The sequence below is a fragment of the Onychomys torridus genome, chromosome 2 (genome assembly GCF_903995425.1).
Source record: "Onychomys torridus chromosome 2, mOncTor1.1, whole genome shotgun sequence".
Taxonomy (NCBI): domain Eukaryota; kingdom Metazoa; phylum Chordata; class Mammalia; order Rodentia; family Cricetidae; genus Onychomys; species Onychomys torridus.
Genome location: NC_050444.1, coordinates 7,678,317 through 7,692,237, shown reverse-complemented (window position 1 = coordinate 7,692,237; position 13,921 = coordinate 7,678,317).

Here is a 13,921-nt window from a genome sequence, read left to right as displayed (position 1 = left end):
CCAGCCCCAACAAATGTACAGTCAGCACTGAGGGAACTGTCCCCTTACCCATTGTTATCTCTTTCACTGAAAAGGGCAAGGAGGATAGAGGATGGCAGTCCGGGCATACTTGGGGACTCAGGTTTTATATGACAGGGTTTAACAAAGGCCTGACCTTCAAAATTCAACTCAAGGCAGAAACCACCCCCCTGTCAGTTGGCCCCAACTCGGTCCTCTCAGATCAGAAACCCCCGTCCCAGACGGGACAGGGTAAGCAACTCCCCACTCCCACTATGTCACCCAATATGAATGTTCCCAACATAACTGCAGCCCCAACAACTGCGGCCCCCGCCAGGACCCGCCTAGGAACAGGGGATCGACTCCGTGGTCTACTGCAAGGAGCCTATTCCACCCTAAATGCCACCCAGCCTAACCGAACTCAGGAATGTTGGCTATGTTTACTCTCTCTCCCTCCCTATTATGAAGGGGTAGCAGTACAGGGCCCGCACTCCCAGCTGGACACCCCCCCCCCACTCGATGCCTGGGAGAGACCCAACATAGGCTGACTCTGTCAGAAGTATCTGGACAGGGATTATGCCTGGGGAATCCTCCCCCATCCCATCGTGGCCTCTGTAATACCACTGTGACCTCGGGAACCGGATATTCCATTGGTCCTAATGGAACTTACTGGGCATGCGACACGGGACTCACCCACTGTGCATCCTGGTCAATACTACAAGGCAATGAATCCAGCTTTTGTGTATTAATAGAACTGTTTCCCAGGATAACCTATCATGAGCCTGAAGACATTTATGCTCAATTTGAGATGGGACCCACCCGAACCAAGAGGGAACCTGTGTCCCTGACCTTAGCCCTTATGTTAGGAGGTCTCACTATGGGGGGAGTTGCGGCTGGGATAGGAACAGGAGCAACTGCCCTAGTTGAAACTCAACACGTCCTACAACTCCAAGCCGCCATGAACCAGGATATACAGGCTCTGGAGGAATCTATAAGTGCCTTAGAAAAGTCCCTAACCTCTCTCTCTGAGGTAGTATTCCAGAATCGTAGGGGACTGGACATCCTGTTTCTACAGGAGGGGGGACTATGTGCCGCTCCAAAGGAAGAATGCTGTTTCTATGCTGATCATACAGGTTTGGTCAGAGATAGCATGGCGAAACTCAGAGAGCGGTTGAAGCAGAGGTAGAGATATTTTGAGGAACAACAAGGATGGTTCGAGGGATGGTTCCGCAGGTCCCCATGGCTCACCACCCTCATATCGACCATCATGGGCCCCCTACTGATTCTTGTGCTTATTTTGATGTTTGGCCCTTGCATTTTAAAAAGGCTCATTCAATGTATTAAGGAGAGAATTTCGATGGTTCAGACTCTGGTACTAACTCAACAATATCAACAACTCCATCAGTCAGAGACTGAGCCACCACCCCTGGCCCCTCACCTTTATGCACCTCAGTAAATGAAAGATTCCATTTAGTTGAAAAGAAAATGGGGGAATAAAAGACCCCCCCGGCACCCCTATAGTAATGCTATGTTTGCAAGGCTTATAAGGGAACAAAAGACAGTTCCAGGAAATAGAATGGCCCCACCGCAGCCCAGATAGCTGATAAGAAATGTTGCTCAACCCTATGATTAATACTGATTGTTCTCAGCCAGACCTTCATCAATGCCCTGTTGTGCAAACCCCCTAAGAGTCATTAGAAATTCCCCAGCTTGTGAGGTATATAGGGGAACTAAGGAATTCAGCTAGAAGGCAAAAGCGTAGAGATAAGCAGGCTGTCAGGGGCAGACTGCCTGGCGTCAGTGCGGGAGGGCCAGAGCAGCTGGAATTCTAGATAGGGGTTGAGTCAACACACATATCTGGTTACCAAGGAAACCCACAAACTGCCCTGAGCCTGAATTCACGCCCCATTTGATTTATGCTTATATATTCGCGCCTTGTTTAAATTATCCAATTAGAATTAGAACCCTTTGACTATTCGCGCCTCACTTGAATTGTCCAATCAGAGCTTTGTAACCATTCGCGCCTTGTTTAAATTATCCAATTAGAATTAGAACCCTTTGACTATTTGCGCCTCACTTGAATTGTCCAATCAGAGCTTTGTAACCATTCGCGCCTTGTTTAAATTATCCAATCAGAACCCTTTGACTAATGCTTTCCCGCGCTTCTTGCTATAAAAACCCATCCCACCAACCCAGAGGCGCGCAGGTCTTCCGAGAGGCTTTGTTGCCCCAGGTACCTGTGTTTGAATAAACCTCGTGCTGTTGCATCTGATCAGTGGTCGCTGCGTGCTCATTGAGCCAGGGGTCTCTCCTGAAGGGAGATCTCTTCGGGGGTCTTTCAGGCGAGAAACTGTTCTTGCATGGACTGTTTGATCATCTGTACATGCAGGACCCATAGAAAGGTGACCACTGAACTTTGCTTGACAAAATGGTCCTTCAGGTTCCTGCTTCGCAGAGGAAACTGCCAGACATTCTACAGGACACTGAAAGAAGTAGCCAAGAGACTCTAGCCCTGTGGGCTGAAGACAAATGCCCCAACTTTACAAAGGAACATGAGGTGACTGTCCAGGCTGCCAGCTGTCTCTGTCTACCCTACAAGACTCCCAAAAGTTGCCTGCATCCTTTTCCTGATTCTCAGGTAATATTATATCCTTCTGAGGTTTTTGATCTAGTTGAAGACTAGATAGTTATAATTTCCTCAATTATGATAAAAGATGAGTTAGATATAAACCTTCGACTCACAAATATAAGATAGATAGGATATCTTCTTTAATATTAGAACTGTAATTCTTGCTTGATAATTGTTTTGTTATATGTAATTTTACTATGTAAAAGCTAAAACCTTCCTTAAAAAAAAAAAAAGAAAAGGGGAAGTGCTGTGGATATTGCTCTGTATAAATAAAATGTTGTTTGGCCAGTGGCCAGGCAGGAAGTATAGGCAGGACAAGAGAGAAGAAAATTCTGGGAAGTAAAGCCTGGGGCGGAGAGACACTGCCAGCCACCACCATGACTAAAAGGATGTAAGGTACTGGTAAGCCATGAGCCACATGGCAAAGTATAGATTAATAGAAATGGGTTAATTTAAGATAAAAGAAGTAGATAACAAGAAGCCTGCCACGGCCATACAGTTTCTAAACAATGTAAGTTTCTGTGTGTTTACTTGGTTGGTTCTGAGCATCTATGGGCCTGGCTGTGGGTCAGGCAGGAAAACTCTAACTACAATCATGTTAGGTATATTTTGCCAATTTACAAAAAACAAACAAACAAAACAAAACAAATGAAGAAGCATGTCAGCAACTTAGAACCTGTGTCTTAGGGTTTCAATTGGTGTGACAAAACACCATGACCAAGGAACAAGTTGGGGAGGAAAGTGTTTATTTGGCTTACACTTCCACATTTCTGTTTATCACTGAAGGAAGTCAGGACAGGAACTCAAACAGGGCAGGAAACTGGAGGCAGGAGCTGATTCAGAGGCCATGGAGGGGAGCTGCTTACAGGTTTGCTCCCCCATGACTTGCTTAGCCTGCTTTCTTATAGAATCCAGGACCACCAGCCCAGGCATGGCACCACCCACTATGGTCTGCACCCTTCCCCACTGATCACTAAATGAGAAAATACCTTACAGCTGGATCTCATGGAGGCATTTTCTCAGCTGAGGCTCCTTCCTCTGATGACTCTAGCTTGTGTCAAGTTGGCACACAAACCACCCAGTAAAATCTGAAAAAGAAATTTTGTAGTGAAGTGTCTTATCACTGACATCTCTTAGAACTGCTGTGGCTGATGATTAGCATACGTAGACTCTTGGCTGTTTTTCAAAATTGTTTTGAAATTCCCCAGACTGCGTGTAGCTCAATGGTAAATTTCTTGCCTAGCATGCACAAGACTCTGGGTTTGAAAAACAGGATTTGTCTTTTTTTCTGTGTAAACATCTTAACCAAAACACCTCAGAGAAGAAATGGTTTATTTTATCTCACAGTTTATGGTTAATCATGAATGGAGGTTAGGACAGAAACTAAAGCAGAAACCATGGACAAGTATGCTTACTGGCTTGCTCCCAGGCTCACATGTTCAGCTCTCTTATACCATCCAGGACCGGCTGCCTGGGAGTGGCCGTGCCCACAGTTGGTTGGGCTTTCCCACATTAATCATTAATCAAGAATCTACCCACAGATTTGCCTAAGGACAATCTGATGGAGGTGATCCCTCTTCTCAAGTTCCCTCTTCCTGTATGACTCTAGCTTTTATCAAGCTGACAAAAATCTGCATAGCACAAGTACTGAAGAAAAAGAAGAGAGGTGTAGGGGGTGAAGAAATTCCCTAAACCCCAATTTTGCTTCAACCCCTATACTGTGGGTCTAAATTTCTCCATCCAGGGCAAGTCTTAGAGGATGGGGAGAACACATTATTGGAAAAGAAATAATTTTACTCCCTGGGATAATGAACTCAGGCATGTCTGGGAGACGCCTTGAGGTTTTTATCCCAAACTGTCCATGTGCAAGCAGGTCCTAAAGCCCCACCTCCTGTCTTCTTTCTTCACCACCAACTCTGGGGCCATCCTGTTTTGTCCTCCTCCTTCACAGAGCAGTTGTGTCCATTGTGATCACTGGATAAACAGAGTAGAGCAGATAAAAGCAGCCATATTTATTGTCTTTTATTGTCCCAATATTTGTGAATGATTTCTGAATGTGTTAGGTGAAAATATGCCACTTTGACATATAGGTTATTTTGAGCTGAGTAAAATGGACAACTAGCTAAGGCAGGGAAAATTCTGAATGTCTCTCTTAAATTCTTGCTTTTATAAAGAAATGTTCATGTCTATAAAGAGTCTTCATTATTAATATCTGTGATAGGCCAAGAGCTATTCTAAGACAGCATTTATGAGCTGAGGTCCTCTGCGGCAGACCACGTCAGTGTTTATTCATCATGTATTTTTCACTCTCCTTCCTTCATCTCTCTCTCCTCCATAACGACCCCACTCCCAATCTTTCTATAGCTTGGAAAAAGTGGATAAATCTGTCTACTTTTGTTACTGAAATTCTAGGACAAGAGTGTTAGTGGATTCAGCTTGTTCACAAGTTCCAATTAGTTCACCACTTAGAGAGAAAATGTAATCAATATGCATAATCTTCAGGATGTTGACGGGAGCTTTGGGCTAAATAGAGGAAGGACTGGTGTAAGGTCTAGGTCTGTACGATGAAGCAGTCTTGGTCAGGGTGTGGTCTGGTTGATCATTATTCCAATTCTGAGTCTGTGAGTTCAGAGGAAGTCCTTATTGCTTGAAGGGAACAGTCCATTTCTTATATGGTGACTATTCCTGCTCTTAAGTGTAGCCTTTCCAACTAGATAATTGCCCTCACTTGGGGTGTGGTCTATTGGCTCACTGATGCTCCAGGGTAGTTTCAATCCCTTATAATAAAAATATCTGGTGATGATGATTATTCCTGTTCACTCAGAATTTAAGGGGAATGCAGGTTCAGGAGCAGGTGGGCAGATCTGAGACAGACACTGTAAAACTTAATAGAGGATCAGATATACAAAGGTGATTGCCACAGACTGAAGGCAGAGACCACAGGCTTCCAGCCTGCTTTTTTAATACCATCTGCTCAAGAGAGGACTCAGACGTTTTTATTTGTTTTTTATTGTTTTTAAAATAAAGGTAGTTTCTAAATATCTGTTATACTTTGTGTTGTACAGTTTCATTTGTATATCCATAATTAAAATTGTTTTTATTCATTTAATTTATGTTTGTTGATTTAATTTGTAGAATAGCCATACAACCAAAAAAAAATGATAGATGTAAGCATTGTTCTTTGTGTGTGTCTCTCTGCCTACGCATTTGTGCTAACAAAGACTTTGACCTTTATCTGATTAGAATGGCATTTTCCTGCATGTGGTGGGAATGTGGAGAATGGGCAGGAGTTAGTGGACTGGGGAAAGAAGACTTCATTCATAAGTGGTCTTGGGTAGACCCTTTGGGTTGTAAGTGTGAAGCCTTGTTGAGCCAGTATTAAAAAGGAATTCCTATGTGAGATAATGGATATGCTGATTTATTCTACTGTGGTGACCCTGTCACTGAAGTCTTGTGTCACTTGAAGTAGAGGCATATTCTGAGAACTGCAAACTAAGGTGATTTCATCTTCTGTGACTCTAATAGCACAACATGCATGTTCACAAGTCCAGACAGCCACACCATTGGGAGGTATCATCTCAGCAACCACCATAATATGTGTGGTCAATCATTAGATAAAATGTCTTTATGTAGCACAGGATTCTATCTGTGTCTTATAACATTGTGTTACATACTCTAAATATTTGCAATGCAATTTGTTAAGGATTACAGTATTGTAGTAAATGGCAAGTCAGCATGAAATCTAGGCAGGTCAGGGTTTACATTGCCTTGCAGAAGGTAGAAGGGGCTGGTCTATCTTCTCAGGGCTGCTTAGCATTCTGGCAGATCTCTACTTCTTTTTTGGACAGGATCAAAAGGAATGATAGGCAATGAATGGATGCCATCTGGGATTTGCTTAGAAACTCTAAGCAAAGGGATAAACTAGTCTCAAAGATTAAGAGATTTAAACAAGGTAGCCTCATAAAGTGTCATGCTGATCCCAACACCCCTGTACATAACAGGGAGCCTGGCATTCCGCTCTGTGTATGACTTTGTACTAGACACATCTTTTGGTTCTCAGTATTCTCAGTGACATACTGGTTTCCTGTTTCCTGACAGTGATCCCCATATCTTCCATCTTGAATCCATATAACCATTCTGCTTTATTGTCAGCTAATTGTCCCAGGCTTCTCACATTGACTCGTTCCCTCTATCTACTCCCACTAGATTCTCGAGGTTTATATCTTCCTTTTCTCTTCTGTCCAGAAATAAATCTGCATGGCTGTAACATTTATGCCTCTACAACAAAGGTATTGATTATCATCTGCAAGGCTGTATGCAACTGCCAGCCCTTCCTACCTGATGCTCTGGAGGCTTGTGCTAGCCTTTGAAATTACTATGGATCCCCTTTTCCTTCTCACTGCCCCCACCTCTTTCCAGTTTCCTTGCTTCCCTCCCGTGCCTCACATCTTTTATCATGCTTTTCCAATCTGCTATGGTGGACTCATATATTTACCCAAGCAAGTTTCAAGAACTTTGATTTTGTTGATTATGTTCTATAGAAAATGTGTTTCCTTCTAATAAGTTCTGAAAAATCCTGGATGTCCTCTGAATCCTCCTTGTTGGATGGCTTCTCTGCTGCAATTTGTGTTCCCAGCCATCTGGCATGCTGAATTACCTCTGCATAGTGTGATTTCTCTTTGAGCAACACACACCTTTCCAAGCCACTTTGAGTCACCTGCTACTTTGAGAATGATCTGAAAGTTAGTTTCCTTTTAGGCAGGTCATGGCAGTGCCAGAATCAAGGCACTGCATGGTCACAGCTTGAAATGCCTGGTAAGAGAAAAGACCTTTTTGGCATGAGGTTCTCTGGGGCGATGAGAGAGAGATGGGAGGCCTTGATTTGCACAAAACACAAAGCTGGTTCATCTAGTTGGTAGACATTTGGCCTGGGAGACATGTAGTCTCAGAAAAGACATTTTATCTTAGTTCTGGTGGTGGGGGGGTGTTCAGGCATCTAACAGATGGCCTGGTATCTATCTGTTTCTTGCTTATCTTTTAAGTTTTTTTGGGGGGTTGGCTCTATCTTAGGAAGTAGCTCAACAAGGGTATTTGCAAAAGGCAGATGCCCAAAACAAACACTAAAGAGGGGGCATGGAGCTCAGAGGCAGAAGGTTCTGTCTACTTGACTATCCAGGTGCTTTGAAATGGAGATTCACACACACATACATATTTTAGGAGAATTATGAGCACAAGGAATTCATAGCAAGGCACATCTAAATATTAAGCCACATAACACCAATAGATCTTGCTGATTGGCTTCCCACTCGACTGAACCTTGGCCTTGTCAAGTTATAGTTTATAATATGCAGCTGGACTTGTATTTCATATTCCTGTGGCTCACCACAACATGGGAAAACATTTTTCCATAGAGGTATATAAACAAATAGTAATTGCCAGTTGTAATAAATAAGTTAAAGCAAAGTCATGCCTATCTGTTACACCTAGGAGGGGCAGAAAAGCGCATTCCAAGAACAGTTTTATGTTTCTGAAGAAACTGAGGTCTCAAGACTTGTCTTGTTTTCTTGAAGCACTCAGATCTACCACCCCGCACCCCCCCACACACACCCCCATGACACAACTCTATTCTTGGCTCATGATGTGACACATGGCCAAAGCAATTTGAAGAGGTAAGGTTTTATTCAGTTTATGCTTACATATATCACTGTTCCTTATTGAAAGGAATTTGGGAGAACAACTCAAATGGGAGGAACCCGGAAGCAGGAGTTGATGCAGAGGCCATGGTGTGTGCAGGGGTGCTGCTTATTGGTTTGTTCCTCAGCCTGCTTTCTTATAAAAGCCAAAACCATCAGCTTAGGGATGGCACCACCCACAATGGGCTGGGCCCTCTCCCTTGATCAGTATCAAGAAAATGCTCCACAGCCTTGCTTATAGCCAGATCTCATGGACACATTTTCTCAACTGGGATGCCCTCTTCTCTGATAACTATAGCTTGTATCAAGTTGACTTAAAACTAGCCAGGACACATAGCAAAGGTAAATAAAATGACCTGGTAGAGAGATTTCTGAAAACCTCCTTGGGAAAACATATCACATTCCAGTCTCACTCATGGTTTTGGTTTTCTCTTTTCTGTAATTAACCAACCCCTCAAGTCTCACTAATGCTTTCCTCTGCCCAATTCTCCTTCATTCACCATCTCTATTCTGTAACATACTATTCTCATGGCCCAGGGACCAAGATCAGACAATATGGAAAAACTCTAAATGAGCCCTGGCTAATGATATCCATAACCTAAGAGCAGTGGAGAAGTGATGTTCTGCCTTCCACAACTGGCCCTGTCAGTTACTTAACTACCTGGACACAGGAAACCTGGTAATTGAGAAAGCATATTTATGAATGATTTTAGGTCAAAGTAGTATAGTGCCTGATAAATTACATTGATAGGGAGTTATTTTTCCCATGCACAAGGAATCTGAAGACAAATGGTTGCTAGTGTTAGATATAGTTTCCCAACAGTGCTACCAAGACTCATGTTCTTTTACACTATCCTTAATATTCTAATTTTTCACATTATACACATTGCCTCTTCATCACAGGAAGGCTGCAGAGCTCTAAAAATGACAGGCATATTGAAGGTATATTATTCCAGCAATGTCATTTGCTGTGAGAATTCAAACACCATCTTAGAAACTGCTCCATCTTCTATAACAGACATTCACTTCCTTTGCACTCTGTAACAGGTGGCTCTTTAAGTCACAAGGGAGACCAGAAGAGAGTAGAAAGATTCTAGTGGACACAGGCAAAGTGGAACAGAGACTGAATGTCAACTGAGTTTTAGTACAAAAGACAGATGCTTGACTGAGCTTCTTTTGTCATTGTTTACTACTGGAAGCTAAAGACAAATTTACATGTCTTATCAGTTTCCCTGATTAGTTTTTCATTTGTTATGCACATATTTTTTTGGATAATGCTACTAAATACCTCAAGTAATCCACTCTCATAGAATTTATGTAGGTAGACTTTTCTATTAATGATATTATTGTTGTTTAGTATACTACATATATGGTTCACATCTCAAGAAATAAAAAATGGTGGTCAACAATAAAATTTCATTGCATAATAGATTTTAGAAGAAAAAATTGTTCTTTTGACTTACTTATAGTCATAAATGCTCTGCAGTTATTTTAAGAGAGTTCTTTTGTGTGATTAAAAGAGAAGTAATTGTGCTTCCACAGGCATTATATAGACTCATTTCTATTGGCATAAAGACATTCCTGCTTCTTGACAAGGATGTGTTATGTTTCTACTTTCTGAAAATTCTGAACTGACTGACTCAGAGATAGTGGATATTTTAGGAATGCCTCATGTTCACAGAGATGTTCCTGTTCCAGCATCTTGGTTTCTGCCTCCTGTGATTCCAGATTGCCAATAACTTTTGGTTGTGGAAGACATGGGAGCTGGGGATGTCTCTTTACTTGTGATTGGTCATTGAGACTGGAAGAACCTTTGACTTTGTATTGAGTAAGAGCTATTGGGTGTCAAAGAAAGGGTGTTAGTGCCAGGGTTTTATGTGGGTGGCTGGCTCCCACTTTTTCCCCAATTTTTTCCTAGGGTACTTTTGAGGAAAGAGAGATAAGAAATGTTAGATAGAAATATAGTGAGGAGAGAAATAGTCAGAAACACAGGATAGCTTCAGGAGGGCCTGAATCAATATTAACAAGCCCCCTTCTGTCTCTTCTAAAGGGCTTTTTATAGAAATACCAAGGGGCAGAGCAAAATACCTCCTCTTAGCACAGCCAATCACCTGACAACTATGGAGGTCAAGCTATCCTCTAATGAAGCCCTGCTGGGTTAAGCAAGCTCAGATCTCACTAGGAAACCTCTGTGGGCCTCCACAACTCCCCATCTTGATGTAATAAAGGTCCCTCCAGGACCCTCAGATCAAATGTACCTGTCTTAGGTTGTCCTTCTTTATTAATCTTCCTTATCCATCATGGAGATACACTTTCTATCAAGCATATACTGGTTTAGGTTGGAAGATAGCAAAAAAGTTGTCTGTCTTTGGCTACCAGCCTCTGGCAAGAGGTGATACAGAGCTTAACTCAGCTCTGACTCAGGTCCCTACTAAGAGCTTGCAAATATATGAAATGTCCTTTTTGAATAGGTCTAAGATGTCAATAACAGGCCTAGCTGTGACAAAATATTTTCTAAAATAAAACTTCCTCCTTGCAGATATTCCCCACAAAGGCAAGACTTTCTACATGGTTATATTCATTAAGAAATTGAGTACAATAAAATCAGAATTAAATTTCATTAAATTAAAAATTAGAGCAGTTAACTTTTTCATTGTCAATACACAAAGAACATAGAAGGCTAATTTTTAGTGTCAATAAAATTTTCAAGAGATTATTTTGATTCCCAGGAGAAAGAACTCATTTTAAAACACTTCAAACTAGCCACTCAAGTAAACAAAAACCCATGCTAATTATAAAGAGACTTTTAGCTATTTAAGTAGCTCATATATACATGTGTTCATATCACAGCAGTAGAATTTCTGTAAAATCTAACTTGATTGTGGGAGGCCTACACCTTTCTGAACAGAAATAGAGGAAGAGTGGAATCTTCTAGGAAAAAGACAGAAAAGCTCCCCTAATTATGATACACTTGCTTAAATTATTCTAGGGCTCACTGAGACCATACAATTCTATTTTGGGTTATCATAAAAAATGTTCAAATATATCTGAAGGTAAAAGAGGACAAAAGCTTCAGGATGCTGCTAATGTGATTGATTTGGTTTATAAATCATATTCCTTCAAAAATTAATGTTACCTAATTTGTCTGGACTAAACAGATATTGATGTAGTAATAAAAGCAACAATTCTAGTATGAACATTACATGTTTACAACTAGCATAAATATCACTATACATATTTACATTTTTTACAAACATATTCAAAATGAAACTCTATAGGACTATTTTACAAACTTTAGCAAACATCTAGAAAAAAATCTCTTAACAGATCTGTTTACATTTTCTTCCAACAAGACAGAGAGTTTTCAAATCATGAGTTACCATAGTTAAATTTGTAGATGAACTCAAAACAGCTTCATTTTTGAGGTTGGGATTTCATAGTCAGTTTGACATTATCCTGAAAAATTTCCTGACAGTTTCAAGTCAGAGCTTAATTTGTCAGTGGCTCTAGAGTCTTTGTATTCTCCAACTGTTTCTTAAAAGGGCCACACATTAATTTGCCATTAGAAGCGGTGTGGCTCCAGGTTCCATTTCACTTCAATAGTGACAAAACCTTTGTCCCAAACTCTGTAGTTGGAGATCTTCTTTCCAGGTGTAACCAAGCCCCCGTGGTCCCACAACCCATGTATAAAATAATAACTCAGATGCTTATATATTTATAAAATGTATGGCCATGGCAGGATTCTTGTTAACTATTTCTTCTATCTTAAATTAACCCATTTCTATTAATCTATAACTTGCCACATGGCTTGTGGCTTACCAATACCTTACATCTTTCTTGTCATGGTGGAGGCTCACAGTGTCTCTACCACTCAGCCCTCCATTTCCCACAATTCTCCTCCTCCTTGTCTCACCTACCCTATCCTTCCTGCCTGGCTACTGGCCAATCAACACTTTGTTTATTTTAACCAATCAGAGCAACACATTTGACATACAGAACATCCCACAGCACTTCCCCTTTTCTTTTTTTCAAAAAGCAAGGTTTTAACTTTATATAGTAAAATTTCAGATAACAAAACAATTATCAAGCAAGAATTACAGTTACAATATTAAAGAAGATATCCTATCTATCTTATATTTGTGAGTCTAAAGTTTATATCTAACTTATCTTTTATCATAACTGAGGAAATTACAACTATCTAGTCTTCAACCACATCAAAGACCTCAGAAGGATATAATATTACCTGAGAAATGGTAGAAGGATGCAAGCAACTTTTGGGAGTCTTGCAGGGTAGACAGAGACAGCTGGAAGTCTGGACAGTCACTTAATATTCCTTTGTAAAGCTGGGGCATCTGTCTTCAGCCTACAGGGCTGGAGTCTCTGGCAGTATCCTTTGAGAAGCAGGAACCTGAAGGACCATTTTTGTCAAGCAAAATTCAGTGGTCACCTTTCTATGGGTCCTGCATGTCCAGTTGATCAAGCAGTCTAGGCAAGAACAGTTTCTTGCCCAAATGTCTATTTTTTCCAAGGTGAAGATAAACTCCATATGAAGTATCTTTGATGCCCATCCTCCTCTCTGAAGTAAATTGGTGCTGCCAGGAGCAGACATGTCTCACTGTCCAGAAAGTCTAAATTTTAAAAATATTTTAAATGCCATATTCTGTAGGTCTTTGAAGTATTTGAAGATTACCTATCTGAAATATATCTATGTGTACCTGGAAGACTTAACTAACATGGCTACAAGTATGATTATGATGACTAATTTTTAATCTATCTTTAATTATCATTACAATTTTAAATGAGCTGTACAAACATAATACCTTAAACAGGAGTAGAAATATACACATAGTAAAACAAAATTAACTAAGTTTGTATCAATAGACTAAAATCTATACCAATGTAAGACATTTTAAACAAGTTGATTTTGTTTAAAAGTAAGTTCATTAATCTCCCCTTTCATCCTAATATATATATATATCATATCCCCTTTTCTTCTTTAGAAAGAGATCACATTTATAATCAACCTGATTTAAATAAAAGTATTGGTTTTACTCTGTCCCACAGGCTCTTCTGATTTGGGACATAAGAATCGCTTAACCTTTTCTTTTAGCAATATGCTTGGGTTTAGAGAAGGAGTGAGCCAATTCCATCTCCAAAGCCAGCTTGATATATTTGGGAATTTGGGCATAGTTTCTCTTATTACTTCCTGCTGGAGGGGGGTGCTGTATCTTATGGGGACACAAAGAAAATTTTAGGATTATACAGTAGTTCATGAGGGTGTATTGTCTGAGCCAGTTGTCATGAAACCGTTTTGGATGTTGGATCATCTGGGCCATGGTGTCATTGGAGACCTTTCAGGGGGTCTTGGCTGATCAAACCTTATATATCTTAGTCTGGAACAAATCCAAAGCCTCTGGCTTTCTGTGGAAACAAAAGCAGAGACTCTTTTCCAAAGCAACATATCCTTATATCCAAAATTTGAAGTCAAGGTACCTTTAAAATTTACATATTTGTTTAAGTCAACAACTTTTATGATCAAATCTTTTTCTGCAGTTAAAAATCCCAAAGATAACACAAACCAGATTCTCTGTGTAATATCCAT